The sequence below is a fragment of the Cnephaeus nilssonii genome (assembly GCF_951640355.1).
Source record: "Cnephaeus nilssonii genome assembly, chromosome: 6".
Taxonomy (NCBI): Eukaryota; Metazoa; Chordata; class Mammalia; order Chiroptera; family Vespertilionidae; genus Cnephaeus; species Cnephaeus nilssonii.
The window spans coordinates 91,311,632-91,331,279 of NC_137077.1; the positions used below are offsets into that span (position 1 = coordinate 91,311,632).

The 19,648-nt window shown below is 41.4% G+C and overlaps 1 protein-coding gene across 6 annotated transcripts in view; it reads left to right on the forward strand.

The window, feature by feature from the left end:
* Positions 1 to 5,186: 5,186 nt before the first annotated feature.
* ERC1 (ELKS/RAB6-interacting/CAST family member 1) overlaps positions 5,187 to 19,648 on the forward strand; it is a 519,277-nt gene continuing 504,815 nt past the window's right edge. For 5 of the 6 annotated variants that reach the window (XM_079775049.1, XM_079775046.1, XM_079775048.1 and 2 more), the window contains exon 1: positions 5,187 to 5,318. The gene's annotated coding sequence lies outside the window, so the exon portion shown is untranslated. Of the gene's footprint in view, positions 5,319 to 5,349; positions 5,478 to 19,648 lie in introns of those variants that run through there. The other variant, XM_079775047.1, reaches the window with a different exon arrangement.

Consider the following 19,648-nt stretch of genomic DNA (forward strand, 5'->3'; position numbering starts at 1 on the left):
TTACAGAACACAAAGAAAAATTTTAATTGCTAGATTACTGGTTTATTACAAAAGTATATAACTAGGAAGGCCAGATGGAAGAGACACATAGGGAAAAGAATGGGAAAAGGGTGCAGAGCTTCCATGACCTCTCCAGGCATACCACTTTCCTCACAGTCCATGTATTCACCAACTTAGAAGCTCTCTGAACACTGTCCTTTTGGGAAAGGGCATGGAATTTTGAAGGAACACAGTTCAGTCCAAAACATTGCCCTTGAAGTACAAAAGATAAAAAAGTCTTACTTGTAAAATATACCTAACATAAAATTTACTGTTTCAACTATTTTAAGTGCACAGTTGTATGGCATTAAGTATATCCACATTGATCTGCAATCATCACCATCATCATCTCTAGAACTTTTTCATTTCCCAAAATCATAGAGACAGAAAATAGAAGGGTGGTTGCCAGAGTGAGGAGTGGGATATTTTTTCATTCCCCTTTTTCTTTCCGTTTAGAAGTTAGGATACAGAGTCAACATTCACATAATTTATTAATATGTTGGACCTAAAAGTTGAATACCAGAAAACAGCATTTTCTAAGCTTTCTATCACAGTAATGAACTATTCAGTCAAATTCTCTTTTTTTCAGATTTCTCTCCCAGAACTTCTATCCTTCCATTCCAATCTAGCCTAGGACTTGGGACTTCTTGAATTAGATTTAGTGATTCCTGAATATTTTGTATTTTCTACTTCAGTTTGTTTGAGTACATCTTTAAGTAACTCTTTTTTAAAAAAGGATATGTGGGAGTGTAGCTTCATGAGTCCCGGCATATCTGAAAATTTTTTCATTCTGCTCTTTTACTTAATGATAATTCAGTAGAAATAGAGTTAAAAAAATTTTTCCCCTAAGAATTTGAAATTCAAGAAATATCTCCTTCAGAAACTTAAAGGTCTCTGTCAATTATCTTCTCACTAGTGGCCCAGTGCACGAAATTCATGCACGGGGGAGGGGGTGTCCCTCAGCCTGGCCTGCACCCTCTCCAATCTGGGACCCCTCAGGAGATGTCCGACTGCTGGTTTAGGCCCGATTCCTGTGGTATTGGGCCTAAACCGGCAGTCGGACATACCTCTCACAATCCGGGACCACTGGCTCCTAACCACTCACCTGCCTGCCTGATCGGCCCTAACCACTCTGCATGCCGGCCTGCTCACCCCCAACTGCCCTCCCCTCCTGGCCTGATCACCCTTAACCTCCTCTGCCTTGGCCCTGCCACCATGGCTTTGTCTGGAAGGACGTCTGGAAGGTCTCCTGGTCTAATTAGCATTATTATCCTTTTATTAGTATAGATAGAGGCCTGGTGCACGGGTGAGGGCCGGCTGGTCTGCCCTGAAGGGGGTCCTGGATCAGGGTGGGGGTCCCCTTGAGGGGGGGCTGGCCTGGGTGAGGGGCTGAGAGCTGTTTGCAGGCTGGCCACACCCCCTTCAGGGTGGGGGTCCCCACTGGGGGGTGTGGCCAGCCTAGGTGAGGGGCTGAGGGTCATTTTCAGGCTGACCACACCCCCTTCAGGGTAGGGGGCCCCGCTGGGGGTCGTGGCTGGCCTGGGCGAGGGGCTGAGGGCCATTTGGGGGCGGTTGTAGGCCAGCCAAGTCCCCGGCTTTGTCCCGAAGGTCTCCCGGCCTAATTAGCATATTAATCTTTTATTAGTATAGATAACTAGTGTTGCTGGTAAGAATTCTAAAGCCATCTTGGTCACGTTTTTTCCTTTTTGGAAATTTAGGATCTTCTCTTTATCTTTAGTTACAATATTTCACAGGGTTGTTTTTTCTGTTTGTGTCCTATACTAGTAGATGCTTTCAGTTCTGGGAAATTTTCTTCCATTATATTTGGGGTAATTTTCTGTACTTTACTTACTTTGTATTCTTTTTCTCTTATAATATTAGTCCTGCTGGTTTGACTATTTCTCTTATATTCTTTTTAAAACATTTACTTATTTATTTTTAAAATATATTTTTATTGGTTTCAGAGAGGAAGGGAGAGGGAGAGAGAGCTAGAAATATCAATGATGAGAGAGAATCATTGATTGGCTGCCTCCTGCACACCCCCTACTGGGGATTGAGCCAGGGCATGTGCCCTTGACCAGAATTGAACCTGGGACCCTTCAGTTTGCAGGCCGATGCTCTATCCACTGACCAAACCGGTCAGAGCAAATTTTTTATTTTTATCATGATGCAATTTCATTACATATCCAAATATTTTTTTAGATACATGTTCAAAAAAAACTAGAAAATAGATTTGGGATATTTTATTTTTGCCTAAAACCACCTAAGTTTATACACATGAGAAATTAAGACTTGTGTTTTTTTATTCCTATCTAAAAAAACATAGAGCTCCTGTGAAATAAGGAACTTTATCAGCAATACAATATTGGCACAGGATAGCATATTACATTCAACCCTCAATTGTCATAGGATGCTGCAAATTTGTGTTTTCTCAATCCAGAGTAAGGGAGCTGATAATGAACATTTTAGTATATTTAATTCTTAATGTCTGTATTGGATAAGTTAGGCATGAATGGATGTGATAGCTGGTTGTTGACATGAGTACTGTATAATATAAAGGGTTTTGTTGCAAATTCTTATATTTTTCTCTTGCAATATGTGTATTCTATTTTCTTTAAATAAATTAAATATACTGTATATATTATATTATATAATGAATAAATTTAATATTAAATTACAATTGCATATTTCTTTTATTTTCTTAAAAATTTCTTTATCTTTTAATGGTTAAGGTAAATTTATAATTTTGTTAATTTCTTATTTCTAATTTCAAGACCTACTTTCTATTCTTGGATTGTTTCTTCATCTGAGTATACTATTCTTGTTTCATAAATGTCATGCCTATGAGCATACTAATTAAACTTCTCTGATGTTTTTGTTTCTTCTGTGGTTACATTTTCTGTTTATCTTCCTCTCTCCCCTCAAGTTGGAGACTTTCTTTAAATATCTAATAATCCTTGATTGTCTGTTCATATTTAAGATGAGGTAGTTGGAATGCTGATTAGGAATGTTGTGAACTTAACAGGGTCTTGTCAACTTGCACAAGTTCACTCTAGGTTGAGTGAGTAGGAAATGAGCTATTGTGCCAGAATGAAGAATGCTTTACTCTTAGTCATTAATGCTCAAACGTTCCTCCCCAGAGATTATGAGAACTCTTGATTTTTAGCCTGGGATAAATGCTTAACTATTGTGCTGTTCCATATACAAGCCTTTATTTAGTTTCCCTGTTTTCAGCTCTGCTTCTCACTCTTGCTGTCTTGTCTCCAAATTTCAGTTTCTCTAAACCACTTCTGGCAGATAGGCCCCTTCCTTGGCTGCAGCACCTTGACATGTACCTATTACACATTATGGTTTCTTCCATTTTGTTTAGTCAGACTAAACTTACTTTTGGTGTGCCAAGCTAAAATAATATTATGGGGCCCCTTCCCATTTTCTATTTTGTATGGGTTTGTATGATTTTTAAATTCCAAGTATTTTAATGGGGTCAGGAAGAAGAGGCAATGACTGCATGTGCTCAGTTAGCCAGCTTTAATAAGTCCTAAAAAGATATCGGGGTCAGAGTAGGAAAGAAAAACAACCAGTGGAATGGCAGAAAAACAACACCCCCCCCCCAAAAAAAAAAGACAAAATTCTGAGTCTGTGATCTTGATAGTATCCCTGTGTATGTATAACTTAGTGTTTAGCATCTTAACTCTCCAGATCCACACATTTTAGGGATATGATGGATCTTAGACATATAGCTCACACCCCATTTTACAGTTAAGAAAAGTAGGGCCTAGAAGTAAAGTGATTTTTCAAGGTAACACAAGTAGAGAGTGGCAGAATGGAAACTAGAAAGATATAATAACTCATTTCTCTTGAAAGACAGTTAAGGGATGGCTTTCCCTGGGTAAACAGACAGATGTTCAAGAAGTGAAATATTTTAGGGTGCTTACTTGGCAGTCTAACATTTGGCAGCCATATGTTGAATGTACTGAAGGGGGCGACTAGACCGCAGGATGAGAAGCTGCAATAATGATCCTGGGAGGGAGGGAACAATTAGAGAGAGCCTGGGCAGAATGAACCAGCAGGATTTGATGAATGAATGAATGTGAATACTGAGGAGAGACGGGAAAATGTTAGTCGCACTATGAGGCAGTGTAAACTGGTTAATGGTGGTAGGGGAGAGTAAGTAGGGGTAAAATGAAAATTCAACTTTCAAGGGTATTTTAAATATGTTAATAAATACGAGAAGGCTGGGAATAAATATAATTCACATCACTCTTACATTCTTGGTGTAGAGATACATCTTTACATTAGTGGATGCCGTCACCCCCTTTGCACGGCTCCAAAAAAGAAACGCGACTGCGACGCCGCACAGGAACACTGGGCTGCGTGAAATACGGCCCAAGCGTCCGGGAGCCTCGCCTCGCTCCGGTTCGGACTCAGGAAGACCACGTAGCACGGTACCTGGCACACCGCAGGGACAGCACGTGGACATTAATTCCCGCCCGCGCTCTTCTCTTCCGTCACAAGCACTACAGCCAAACGACCTGCACCGGCCTGGCTCTCCCGCGACACCTACGTTCTTCCCCCAGGGCTGGGTCTCAGGCCCAGATCATATTACCACCTCGGGAGCCATATTTAGCAAGAACTACGGGTGGAGTGAAAGCTTTCCTCGGACAAAGGGTGCCTTGCGGCCGTGAGCGCACCGCCAGTCCTGAGAGCTACTCCGCTCGGCGGCGGCCGAGTAACGGGCCCTGCCACCGCAGGGGTGGGGCGGCTCCAAGGTTGGGAAGGCTGCGTCCCGCTCTCCGGGGCCCGGCCGGTCCACTTCCTACGGGAAGCAGGAGGAGACACACGCCGCCTTTCCTCGCTCCCACCTACGAGGTGGCGCCGGCTCTGCGCCCCCGTGGCCGCAGGGGCCGCGCGTGGGCGTGTGTGCGTGTGGACGCCCCGCGCCCGTGACTCAGCTTCCCGCGGAGCCACCGCGGGAGCCTGAGTCCCCCTCGCCCCCGGCCCCTAACCCGCCTTTCCCCGGAAGGCGACGGAGGCCTGCAGGTTGCAGAGTGGCGGCCCCCGGAGGGCGCGGGGCAGCGAGGTGGCTCCGCTGAGGGCGGAGCTCGCGCGGCGGCCAGCTGGGGGCGGGGCTAGGTGGCTCGCGCTGGGCGGGGCGGTGACGTCGGCGGGCGCCCGGGGCCGCGCTGTGGCTGTGGCTGTGGCTGAGGCGGCGGCGGTGGCGGCGCCGGGGCGGCGGCAGCAGCAGCAGCAGCAGCAGCAACAGCGGCAACCCTAAGCCGGTGAGACGGCTGCCGTGGGGGCAGCTCGGAAGTCGGGCGGGACCTAGAGCTTCCCGGTTGTCGCTGGCCCCGAGGCTTTGCCTTTTCTTACCCAGCTTCTTCCTCCGGGCCCTGGCTAGGGCAGGGCAGCGCGCCCCCCGGGGAGGGGCGGAGCTGTAGGTGAGGCTTCAGTGCCCCCCTCCCCTTCTGGTCCCCGCCTGGGGGATCGGGAAGTCCGGGGAGGGGCGGACCCCACCCCACCGCACCCCCAACCCATCTCAGCCCACCTTAACCCACCTCAGCCCACCGGCGGGCTCCACCCAGCCCAGCCCAGGGTTGGGCGGGAGCGGGGGCCGATGTACGGGAACCCGGGGCCGGCGGGGTGGGAGGCAGGAGCTCTGGGCGCTTGGAGGACCGAGGTTGGGAGGTTTGTGAGACGCGATGTTGCGGGCGAGGTAGAGAAATTGGGGAGCCGTGCGGAGGTTGGGGTGCGGTCAGGGTAGATCTGTGGTTTTGGGTGATGGATGTAAAATGTTGAAGAAGATAAGGATCCCTTTTTTTTTTTCCTTCTGGGAAATTGTAAGAGGGGAGGTGAACGGTTGTATTTCAAAAGGAAGATGAGCTGTGGATGCTACCTTTGAGGCAGCTGGAGGAGCCATGGCACTAGGTCTCACATGCTTGCTTTAGGGTTTTGGTTATTTTCCCTTTTTTTCCCTCCTGGCAGAGTGGGTCCGAGGGTCGGGGAGGGAAGAGAATTCCTCTGCGTTGGCTCGGGATGGGTACATTGTGAGCGTGGATGGGTTTGAAGTTTTACACTCTTCAAGAAGAGTGAGGTCTTGGGTTAAGATCATTTCATTCAGGTAGCAATATTAGGGAAATAGGTCTCATTACACTTAAGATCCTTAAAGATGTTACCTTCCAGTCTTTTTCCTTTGCCGAAAAGATCTCTTTTTACCACCTCATTTACAAGCTCTATCCCGGCCCCTTAAGAGAAGGCCTGAGAATCAGATGGTTGCTTTGGAAGACACGTTGTTGGGTACAAAAATAGTTGCAGGTGGTTGTGGTTGACTGCTTTGGGTGGATAAAATGAACGCTTTGATCAGTTCTCTCGGAGCTAATTATATGAAAAATACTTAAATGTTTTAAGCACATCTACCCTTTACAGCTTGTTTTACAGTAGACCTTGACATTAGACATTTTGTGTTCAACACAATTATTTTTACTTCTCAGTTGCAGATTTCTTTATTAGACACTTTCAAAATAAAGCGGAATAATTTTTCTTTTTCGGTAAACCTTCTCAATTTCTGAGAAATGTTCTTGGAATCAAGTGCTTTAAAAACGCCCTTTAATAACATATTAGGGGCATGTGTCAGTTCATAGGGAGCTATTTCTAAGAGTAAACAGTATTCAATGTTCTTCACATCATTGTTTCACAACTTAGCACATTAAATCAAAATCTTCTTTTATGGATTCCTGCACCCTGTGAGGTTACAGTATTCACTGAACCTATTAACTATCTGTCAGGTAAGCTGTTTCTTGCTCAGAAACAGGTCCTTTGATGGACATGTATTATATGATGGATGGAAGTAGGCATGGCTCTCAATAATTCATTTATGGAGGAAGAGAAACCGTCATGAAATGGAAGTTAAGCAGTGACTTTCCCAAGGCTTACTCAATTTATTTGGGAACATAGCCAGAGAAATGCTTTCATGTAACCCAAGAGAGAAATATATAGATGTCAGTGTCAGTAGTTGCAGATCATTGCCTTTTTTAGCATGCTTACTTAATGAGCAGACTATTATCTTCTAGCAAATACTTCTGCTTGAAGAGACTTATAGGAAACAGAGGATATAATAGCTATTAAGAGAGAAAGGGTGTGGTCTAATTGTAATTATAAATAAAATACTTAATTAACTGTGTTTAGACAAATTAAATTGTAAGTTGGTAGAATGAATAGTTTTGATTTTGGATTAGTTAATTAGAAGGAAAAGTTAAAATTCACATAACTAGTTTTGGGTTTTAAACTATACTTTGATTTAATTGGATACACATGGGGACAAATGTGAAGCTTCCAGGTGCAACTCTCTATATATTGCTAAACAGTCATTTGCATGGCCGACAGTGAGATGTGATTCTTCTCCTTGTGGGAATGAAACCATATGATTTGGGGACAGTGTAAAGGTAGAAGTGATCTGTGTCTCGTTAGATTTTCTTATACCTGAAAAAAACCAAAACCCTACATTTAAAAACATGCAATTTATTGGGGTGACATTGGTTAATAAAATTACATAGGTTTCAGGTGCTCAATTCTATAATATATCATCTATATATTGTATTGTGTGTTCACCACCCCAAGTGAAGTCTCCTCCCATCACCATTTATCCCCTAATATTCCTCTTCTACCTCTCCGCACCCCCCTTTCTTTCAGGTAATCAAAGACAACATACTGTTGTCTCTGTGATTTTTTTTTTTTTATCCCTTCACCTTTTTCTCCCAGCCCCACAACCCTTCTCTCCTCTGACAGCTGTCAGTCTGTTCTCTATCTATGACTGTTTTTATTTTGTTGGTTAGTTCATTAGATTCCACATATGAATGAAATCATATGGTACTTGTCTTTCTCTGACTGGCTTATTTCACTTAGCATAATGCTCTCCAGGTCCATCTATGCTGTTGCAAAGGGGAAGAATTCCTTCTTTCTTACGGCCAAGTAGTATTCCATTGTGTAGATGTAGCACAACTTTTTAATCCACTCATCTACGGATGGGCCCTTTGGGCTGCTTCCAAATCTTGGCTAAACACTGTAAATAACACTGAAGTGAACATAAGCATGCATATGTTCTTTCAAACTAGTAAAACCTCTGCATTTTATATTTCAAGAAATATCACTTGCTGGGCATTACTGCAATATCTTTGTTGAATCTGCTGAAGTGTTATTTTTTTCCCATTACTAAAGTCAGACAAGTATGTCAGTCTGTTAATTAAACATTAATACTGGAAACAAAATAAAGTGAAGGTTCTCATAGCAACAGCTGCTCTTTTTCTACACTACATTTATGATTTTAGAAGTAGCATAAGGCCTATTAAATGTGTATTTTACACATACTGTATCAAAAACATTGGTGGAGAAAGACCAGATAATGAAATATTTTGGTTAATCAATAATTAGTACATCAATTATCAATTTTCAGAGAAATATAATGTAATAAAGTAAACAAAATATAGGCTATGTGAAATAATTTATTTCTATGGATCTTCAATACACCTTTAGTATGTCTTGGGGCATTGTTTTATTCATTTATTCACTTAACAGTTATTATTGAGTATGGTTCTGGGTAGTGAATAAGCTGACAAAAATCCCTGCCTTCATGTCTCTTACTAGGTGTATTGGTTAATAATAGCGGATTTTGTAATCAAAGAAAACACAATAATTTCAAGAGAAACATCGAAAGTGCTTTATTCAAAGTAATGTCCATTGCTAGATACACATTTCCCCATCTTTCAGGTAATTTGTGGATACCGTCCCAATGGAACTTTTCTTGTTTTGAGGCAAACCATTCAGAGACCCAATTTTCCACTTCTTCATACGTTTTGCAGTGCTGCTCAGAAAGTGCGTGTGCCATCGATCAGAACAAGTGGTAATCTGAAGGAGCAAGTTCTGGTGAATACAGCGGGTGGGTTAATACTTCCCAGGCAAGATCTTTTAACGTGTCTTTAACTGGTTTTGAAGTGTGTGATGGTGCGTCATCATGAAGCAAAATTACTTTGCCGTGTCTTCTGGAATATTCTGGTTGTTTCATGATCAAAGCGCGGTTCAAATTGATTATTTGTTGTCGGTAGTGATCAGTATTAATGGTTTCACCTGGTTTTAGAAGCGCATAATACACCACACCTTCCTGATCCCACCAAACGCAGAGCATTGTCTTCTTTCCGAAGCGATTTGGCCTTGCAGTCGATGTTGATGGTTGACCTGGATCAACCCATGATTTTGTGCGTTTGGGATTCTCAGAATAAATCCACTTTTCATTGCCAGTCACATTTCGATGCAAAAAAGACTTTCTTTCATGCCGTTGAAGCAACATTTTACTGATGACTTTTTGGTTTTCCATTTGTCTTTCGTTCAGTTGATGTGGCACCCATTTCCTTCCTTTAAAATCTTTCCCATTGCTTGTAAATGATTGGAAATTGCTGAGCAATGTTTAATCTTTCTGCAAGTTGCTTTTGAGTTTGACACGCATCTTCATCCAATAATGCTTGTAATTGTTGGTCTTCAAACTTTTTCAGTTGACCTGGACGTCTTTGTCTTTCACACCAAAATCATCACTTTTAAAACGTTTAAACCAGCGTTCACAAGTATCTTGAGATGGAGCATGTTCACCATAAGCTTCCTGAAGTATTCAGCAGCACTTTTCTTCAAAATAAAATAATGAATTAAAACTTCCGGCAAATGCTCTTTTTTTGGGCACGAAATTTGACACTTTTAAGCGTAAAAATATCTATGATATTAACGCCTTCAGCAAATTTCACATATGAAGTTTTGAAGCTTGTTGTCAAGACAACAAAATAGCGTACATATCAAATCGCATATATATCAACATATGTGTAACTCCATCTATTGAAAAAAATCTGCATTATTAACCGGCACACCTAGTATCTTCTAGATGTCTTTGGGGAAATGAGGAATGCAGCAAAGGGAATTGATAAGAGGCATTGAGTTAGAAAACCAGAGGAGTGTGATGTACTAGAAATGAAGGAAAGGAAGTTTTCAAGGAGGAGGGAATGATAACTCATTGTTTAAAGATGAGTCAGGGTGTTGGATAAGAGATTCTGCTTGATTATAGTGTCTATACTACAGAAATGACTAAATGCTTTTTAGTGTGAAATGAGACAAATGTTCCTGGATTGGTTAAAAAAAATCATATATATTTTATTCTTTTTTAAAAATATTTTATTGATTTTTTACAGAGAGGAAGAGAGAGGGATAGAGAGTTAGAAACATTGATGAGAGAGAAACATCGATCAGCTGCCTCTTGCACACCCCCTACTGGGGATGTGCCCGCAACCAAGGTACATGCCCTTGACCGGAATCGAACCTGGGACCCTTGAGTCCGAAGGCTGACGCTCTATCCACTGAGCCAAACCGGTTTCGGCTATATTTTATTCTTTATTCTCAGAATAAAATAGGTAGCCTGGGAGTATATACTTTTACTGCACTAAGGAGAGACTTTGTTGTTATTAATCTTATATGTACTTATTTTTAAAAAAATAGGTAATACATGTTCCAAATCAGAAGGTATAAATGAGTACACAGGGAAAAGTAAGTCTTTCCTGTCCCATCCAGTTATTCCTGAAGATTATTTCTATTTCCAATTTATTGTTTTTCCTAACCAGTGAAATTTTGTACAATAATATGGCATTTAACTATTTTAAAATTGCATAAATATAACAAGTATTTTATCAAGTTTTTTTGTAGGCTTAATATTTGTTTTCATGATTTAAGGCTAGCTGCAGAGTTTTTGTTTTATAACTTTGCTTTATAGCTTTATTGAGAGATAATTTACATATCACACAATTCACCTCTTTAAAGTGTACAATTCAATTTTGTTTGTGCAACCATCATGACAGTCAATTTTAGAACATGTTTATCTCCCTGTTCTTTAGCAGTTACCTCTTGACCTTTGGTTTTTACTTATTGTTTTGTATATTATGTGGGAAGCATGTTTGTGAAATACTTTGTTACCAACACCTGGCAATGAAGCCATTTAGTGCATTTTTAACATTCTGTGATTGAATAAGAAGTATAGGTTTGTGTAAAAGTCTAATTAGATAATGTTTTATTTGGTTGAGTGAATACTTGTGAAATGATTTGATTATCTAAGTGTCTTGTTTTCATTATTCCTTTATTTATCATCTGTTTATTAAGTACCCTTTGTGTTCCAAGTCCAGGGCTAAGCCGGATGGATTCCATGATAAATAAGGGTCAGGGTTCCTTATTCTTAAGAAGTTTCATACTAGTGGGAGAAGAGGAAAACTTAACTGGAGTTTGTGATCTTCAGTTGGTGACATACAGAGTTTTCTATATCAGCTCATGGGATGGATCCCTAAACTGGTTTGTGGGAAGATCTAAGATGAAACCTAAGGATAAGTAGAATTTTGCCAAATGAAAAGGATGTAAGCAGAAGGAACAGCATATGCAGAACCTGAAGGCAAGAAAGCTATAGGGCAGATTAGGGGGTCTAAAAAGTACTTTGAAATGTCAAGTGCTAGTATGAGGTGTTGGTATCATCCCTTTTTGTTAAAAAGTGTGTTGTCTAAAAAGGCAAAATAATTACATTAGTTTTTTAAAAGATTTTTCGAGAGAGAGGAAGAAACATCGATGTGAGCAAGACTTTGATCGGCTGCCTCCTGCACACCCCATACCTGGGATAGAGCCTGTCCTGACTGGAAATCGAACTGGCAATCTTTCAGTGCAAGGGATGACACCCAACGAATTGAGCTACACTGGCCAGGGCAATAATTACATTATTAATCTGCTGAAACTCTATATGGATTGCTGTCATTTTCTAGCTGTGACAGCAATCTGTAGAGACTTTATTGTGTATATTTTTGAGTGAGTTACTTTATTGTCAGTTAAATTTCTCAGTTAATTTTCTCATCCATAAAAATGGGAATTTTCTGTTATAAAATGAGAATATGATTGTTCTGAAGAATAAAGCAGGTGGTACTCATAAAGCTTTCCTTTTTTAAATTCTCACCTGAGGATAATTTTTCCATTGATTTTTTGTTTTTTTTAAGAGAGTAAAAAGGATGGAGGGGGGAGGGAGGAAGGAAAGGAGAGAGAGAGAGAGAGGGAGAGAGACAGAGACACAGACACAGAGACAGAGACAGATAGACATTGATGTGAGAGAGACACATTGATTTGTTACATCCCCTCCTGACCCCCCGCCCACACACGAGCCCCAACCTGGGCAGGGATGGAATCGGCAACCTTGTATGAGCCCTTGGCTGGGAATCGAACCTGTGACCCTTTGGTGCCTCATAAAGCTTTTAATAAAGTGCATGGAACATAGTAGGTACTCAATAAAAATTAACTGCTCTTATGATGCCGATTGGGTGGTATTGATGGTGATTATGGTGATGGTGTTGATGGAATGGAATTTTTCAGTGTATTGTAGAGTCCCAGAGAGTTTTCCGGAGACTAGAAAATGACACCTATCACTTTAAGTTTTTTTCTGGGACGAAGGAGGTGAATGCCAAAAACGTTAGACCAGCACTCTCCAATAGAACTTTCTGTGATGATAGAAATGTTCTTTATCTTCACTATTCAATATAGTAGCCACTTGTCACATGTGTCTATTGAGCTATGGCTAGTGTGACTGAGAAACTGAATTTTTAATTTTATTGAAATTGATTTAAACAGGCTTTGTGACTATGTTGGGCAGCACAATTACACATTTATAGATCAATGAATCTAATATTGAACTCTAGCAATATTTTAGAATAGATTATTTAAAAGGTAAGGGAAATAGTGATCACTAGGATTCAGCATGTAATTCTAGTTTCCTAGGATTGACTTGGTTCCTAGACTGATAAATAAAGGAAATGTAGTTGTAATGTATCTAGACTTTAGCTGGATCTTTTCACCTGTCTTTGTGGAAAATATGAAAAAATATGTCCTAGATTTCATGAGAACAGGGATTATCTGTCATGTGTTCTCTCCTGAGCAAATAATAGATACTTACTAAATATTCGATGAATGAACAGATAATAATACAACTAAGTGACTTCACAACTGGTTGTAAATGGCTATACCCAGAGATTAGAGCGTTTCTTACTGAGGATGATGGGTTTGAGGAACTGGTGTTAGATGACTCATCCATATGTGTATTGAAAGGACCCAGGAAAGATGGCATAGAAGATAGTGGCAATGTGAACTAGTTGCCAGCATATCTTCACTGAGTGTGGAGGATGTCCAGGTGGTTATTAGCTCATAGTAGAGGTAGAGGTAGAAGACTGTTGCTGAATAGCATGAGAATCAGAGTAACAAGGATTTTACATGAGGGTTAAGGAATGATGGTCTGGAGTTGGCATTGGAAGAAAGATGGGTACCAGCCTAATTTTCCAATGCTTGGTGTGGAATATGAGAGACTTGATAGCCTCCACTGGAAAGGGCTGCATTGAAAGGTGTCCTGGGAAAGCCAGTTTTCAGTTAAGGCAGAGAGGTAGTGAGAACTTTTAGAGGAGTTTCTTGATAATGAAGTTCCTTGAGAGTGTATTTTTCTACCCTATTGGCTTCTTATCACTTAAACTTTAGAAAGTCTCTTGTCTTTACAAAAAGCTCTTCTCCAACTTCATACTTTCTCTAATACTTCCTCTAAGTTGTTTTCTACATTACTGCCAAATCATTTTGAAAGAATTTTCTACATTTGCTAGACATCTCCATTTCTTCACCTGCAATTTTCTTCTCAACCTATTTCTGTCTTGTTTCTGTCTCCAGTTTCACTGAAAACTTTTGCTGTGGTTACTAACAGTTGTCTATTGCTATGCAACAAATTACTCCCGAACTTAACTTAAAAACAGCGAACATTTATTATTTCATAGTTCTGAGGGTCAGGCATCATCGGGATGTGGTGTGTCTGATTCAGGCTGATTAAGGCTGCAATCAAATTGACTGGGACTGTAGTCACCTCAAAGGTGACTTGGGGAGAGTCTGCTTCTAAGCTCACTCATGTGGCTCTTGACAGGTTTGAGGTCCTTGTTGTCTGTTTGCTTGAGAAATCAGTCTCTTTGCCATTTGGATTTCTGCATAGGATTTCTGCATAGGATTACGTGGCACTTTGCTTCTCCCAGGTTGAGAACTCTATGGAGGAGGTTGGGAGGGGAGATAATAAGCAGAGTGTTTTTGTAACCTAATCTAGGAAGTGACATTCTATCACTTTTGCTGTATTCTGTTCGTTAGAAGGGAGTTACTAGAAGGGAGTTACACATAAGGTGACGGGGAAGGAGGATCCCACAAGAGCATGAATACTAGGAGGCAAAGATCATTCAGAACCATTTTCAAGATAGTCTACTATAGCAGCTTTTGACACAGTTGATTTCTCCTTCCTTTGTAAAACTCTCACTTCTTTTGGGGTCTTCAGATTATGTTTCAGGTTTTCTTCTTGGGTCTCTGGGTCTCTGGGTCACTTTGTCAGTCACCATTGTTGAACCTTTTTCTACCTAGTCATTAATTGTTTGATTTTTCTGTGGGTGATTCATCTCCTATATTTAATTTTTCATCTGTATGTTGAATATTCGTTTTTTTCTGTCTTTAGCTTTTACCTCTCTTCTGAGTCTAAGGATCAACTAGGAGGCAGTGGCCTTATCCCCTTAAAGTCTGAAAAGGAAAGTAGTGACAGTAGAGATAGAGAAGCATACAGAATTGAAAGCTTTAAAGAACATAAGACTGGGTAATTCAGTATCTGTGTGTGTGTGTGTGTGTGTGTGTGTGTATATGTGTGTGTATGTATGTGTGTGTGTTTGTGTTTCTATGGGGGAAAGGACAGTTGATGGAGATGGAGGAGACTAAGTTGACTCCCAGACTTTCATATGGAAAAGGTAGGCTAGAAGCAATGTTGTTTAATATAGTATTCTGTAGCTATATATGGCTATTTAAATTTATACTAATTTAAATGAAATAAGGTTTAAAACTCGTTCCTCAGTTGCATTAGCAATATTGCGTGTTCTCAATAGCCAGATGGAACTAGTGGTCTCTGTATTGGACAATGCAGATATACAACATTTCCATTGTCACAGAAAATTCTGTTGCACAACACTGGTCTGCAGTTTTTTAAAGAATATATTTGTATTGATTTCAGAGAGGAAGGGAAAGGGGGAGAGAGAGAGAAACATCAATGATGAGAGAGAATCATTGATCAGCTGCCTCCTGCACATCCCACACTGGGGATCGAGCCTGCAACTCAGGCATGTGCCCTGACCGGAAATCATAGGTTGACACTCAACCACTGAACCATACCGTCCTGGTTCATAGGTTGACACTCAACCACTGAACCACACCGTCCAGCCTGGTCTGCAGTTTTTTGTACCTACTACCTTTCCCCCAGAGAATAGTCAAAATAATAGATGGTATTCTCCAGTTTCCCAAGAACTCTGGCTCCACAATAGCCTAAGGGATTCTGTGAGTCAGACAAATCACCACTACCACCACCCAGTCATCATCAGATGTAGAACACTTCCATAATCAGAGAAGGTTCTATTGGACAGCACTGAGCTAGAGGGATGGTGATGCCATTCATTGAGCTATTAATGGCTATGGTGGGGGCAACAGGAACCTCTAGAAAGTATTGTCCAATAGAAACATAATATGAGCCACATATGTAATTAAAAATTTCATGACCACATTATAGAGTAAAAAGAAACTATTAGATTTTATAATTTTACTAGGGGCCTGGTACACGAAGATGCATGTATGGGGGGTGGGTCCCTCAGCCCAACCTGCACCCTCTCCAATCTGGGAGCCTTCAGGGGAGCCCTCTCCAATCCGGGAGTTTCTGTCTGTCTTTGCAATCATATGAGCGAATTGTCTGAGACCCCAACCCAGTTTGGTTTGTTGCTCACAGAATAATAGAGGCATTTTTTTCTTTGCTTCATTGGTGGAGATTTCCTGGAAGTTTTAGGATATCTTCCCTTTAATTTTTCCTAGACACTCTGACTTTACTTATGTCTCTCACCTTTGCTTTCCCTTCATCCCCCACTGCAACAGTAACCTGCTCCAGGCTCACTTTGCTCTAGTGTCTAGGACAGTGGTCGGCAAACTGCGGCTCGCGAACCACATGTGGCTCTATGGCTCCTTGAGTGTGGTGGCTCTTCCACAAAATACCATGTGTGGGCGCACACGTACAGTGCGATTGAAACTTCATGGCCCATGTGTAGAAGTCGGTTTTCAGCTCTCAAAAGAAATTTCAATTGTTGTACTGTTGATATTTGGCTCTGTTGACTAATGAGTTTGCCGACCACTGGTCTAGGACCGTGGTCGGCAAACTGCAGCTTGCAAGCCACATGTGGCTCTTTGGCTCCTTGAGTGTGGCTCTTCCACAAAATACCACGGCCTGGGCGAGTCTATTTTGAAGAAGTGGCATTAGAAGAAGTTTAAGTTTAAAAAATTTGGCTCTCAAAAGAAATTTCAATCGTTGTATTGTTGATATTTGGCTCTGTTGACTAATGAGTTTGCCGACCACTGGTGTAGGAGATCCGTCTGCCACCAGAACTACAATTCCCAGCATTCCTGGTGCTCCCCCGCATTCTGGGCTTCCGCTTCTGGTCCCAGGGCTGCCACCAGAACTACTATTTCCAGAATTCCTGGTGCTCCCCACACTCTTGGTTTTCCCTTCCTGCTGTCTTCCTCCCATGGCCTCCCACTCTGCCAAGTCCTCCAAGCTGCCAGCTCTCCCTCTCTGCTCTCCATCTGGCAGCTTTGTGAGCCAACTTTCCTAAGCCGCTCCACTCTCCACCGGCTCTCCCGCTCTGCTCTCTGCCCAGCGCCTGTGTATGCAAATTAACCTGCCATCTTTGTCGGGTTAATTTGCATACTCCTGATTGGTTGGTGAGCGTAGCGGGGGTACGGTCAATTTACATGTTTCTTTTTTATTATATAGGATAATGTATTTTATTTAACCTAAAACATCCAAAATATCATTTTAACAGGTTGAAACATATTTAAAAAATTACTAATGGGCAATTTTACATTCATTTTTCTTTTTTTAAAATTAAATTTTTATTGTTGAAAGTATTACATATGTCCCTCTTTCCCCCCTTTTACCCTTTCTAGCTCGCCCCCATCCGCTGCCCCAGGCCTTTGCCACCCTATTGTCTGTGTTCATGAGTTATGTATATATGCATACAAGTTTTTTGGTACTTTATTTTTTCAAAGTAAGTCTTTGAAAACAATTGTACACTTTTACAGCATATCTTAATTCAGATGCTAGGTTTTTCTCAGAAATAATTGATTTGTATTTAGATTCATAAAATTTGCTGTTGAAAAAGTAGATTCACATACCCATTTAATTCCAGATGTGATTAAAAGTATTCCAGTAACTGAATTATGTATCAGTTTTTAAATTTAACTTTTTAAAAAAATTATAGTCGATATTCAATATTATTTTAGTTTTCAGGTGTACAGCATAGTGGTTGGATAGTTATATAACTTAGGAAGTGGTCCCCTGTTAAGTCTAATACCCCGCCTGACACTATACATAGTTATTAAAATATTATTCACTATATTCCCTATACTGTACTTTGCATCCCCCTGACTGTTTTGTAACTGCCAATTTGTATTTCTTCTTTTTCTTTAAATATATTTTTATTGACTTCTGAGAGGAAGTGAGAGGAAGAGAGAGAGAGAAACATCAATGAGAGAGAATCATTGATGCCCCCTATTGGGGATCGAGCCCTCACCCCAGGCATGTGCCACGACCAGGAACTGAACTGTAACCTCCTGGTTCATAGGTGGATGCTGAACCAGTGAGCCACACTGGCCGGGCCAATTTGTACTTCTTAATACTCTTAATACCGTCACCCTTTTCACCCAGTGCCCCCCAAGCTCCCTCCCACATGATAACCATCAATTTGTTCTCTGTACCTGTGAGTTTGTTTGTTCATTTGTTTTTATTTTTTATATTCCACATATAAGTGAAATCAAATCTGTTTTTCTCTGCCTGACTTATTACACTTACCATAATACCCTCTAGGTCCATCCATGTTATTGCAAATAGTAAGATTTTATTCTTTCTTTATGACCGAGTAATATTTCATTTTATATATGCACCACATCTTCTTTTTCCATATGTATGTTTGGATATACACAGAAATTATTTGGATATAATAATTTCTGAAAGAGCAGATGAAGCCAAATTTTCCCTTGCATGTATACTTCTTTTCTTTCTTTGTAAATCGTTTTAACAGTGAGCATTATTATTTTCACACACATACACATACACACACACACACACAAAGTCACTGTAAACTAAGAGCTTAAATAAAGACTTCAACCATCTACCACTATTATATGGTAACTAGAGGCCTGACGCACGAAGATTCGTGAAAGAATAAGCCTTCCTTCTGCTGGCTGCTGGCACCCGGGACCCGGGCCTTCACTTTGGCCGCCACCTTCTGCCTTCGCTCCGGCCCGGAGCCGCCTTCTGCCTTCGCGCGCTGCCCAGAGGCCTGGAGCAGCCAGGGTGGGGCGGAATGCCTGCGTCGTCGCCATGGCGACGATGCAAGCGTCCTGGCTTGGCCGCCGCCATCTTTGTCACATCAATTTGCATATTCCCTCCTTATTGGCTGTGGGCGCTGCCATCTTTGTTGCAAAGTGATGGTCAATTTGCATATTTCATCTTTATTAGATAGGATCAGAGGCCCAGTGCACGAAATTCATGCAAGAGTAGGCCTTCCTTCCCCCAGCTGCTGGCACCGGCTTCCCTCTGGCACCCGTGATCCAGGCTTCCCTCCAGCCACCAGCAGGCACCCAGGACCCAACTTCCCTCCGGCCGGCACCCAGGACCTGGGCTTCCCTCAAAGCCCTGGCTTCATCCAGAAGGACGTCCGGTCTAATTAGCATATTATGTTTTTATTACTATAGATTATTGGGCTAGGTCCTAGGCTGATAAGCTCTTTGTGAGTAGCAGGAGGTTGAGGGGGAGCAGAGGGAGGACCTCTACAGATTAAAGAAAGAAAGCACAGATGTCTCTGCTTCCACCCTCAGCATGTAGCATATCAGATTTCTAACACCAGGCATTCAGATTATATGACCTTAATCTGTTGTTCCTAGAAAAATTACAGAACCATGTAGCTAAAGCAGCACTGTTTTGATGGCAGACCTACCAAAAAGAGCACCTCTTTTTGGAGCAGCAACGACACTTAAAACACCTGTCAATTGCCATTTCATTCTTTTTTATGGAAGGGTGAGAAGGTGAGTAACTCAGTTACAATCAAGTTAATTATGGTTTTTAGTAATTCTTTTTTTTTAAAAAATATTTTATTAATTTTTCACAGAGAGGAAGGGAGAGGAACAGAGTTAGAAACATCGATGAGAGAGAAACATCGATCAGCTGCCTCCTGCACGCCCCCTACTGGGGATATGCCCGCAACCAAGGCACATGCCCCGGACCGGAATCAAACCCGGGACCCTTGAGTCCGCAGGCTGACGCTCTATCCACTGAGCCAAACCGGTCTCGGCGGTTTTTAGTAATTCTTATCATTCAGTTAATCAAGTTAATTGTAAGGATTCAGCGTGAGTTTGCAGCATGACAAATGTCTTGTCAAGCAGACACTTAGAAGCAAATACTAGCTTTTTAATC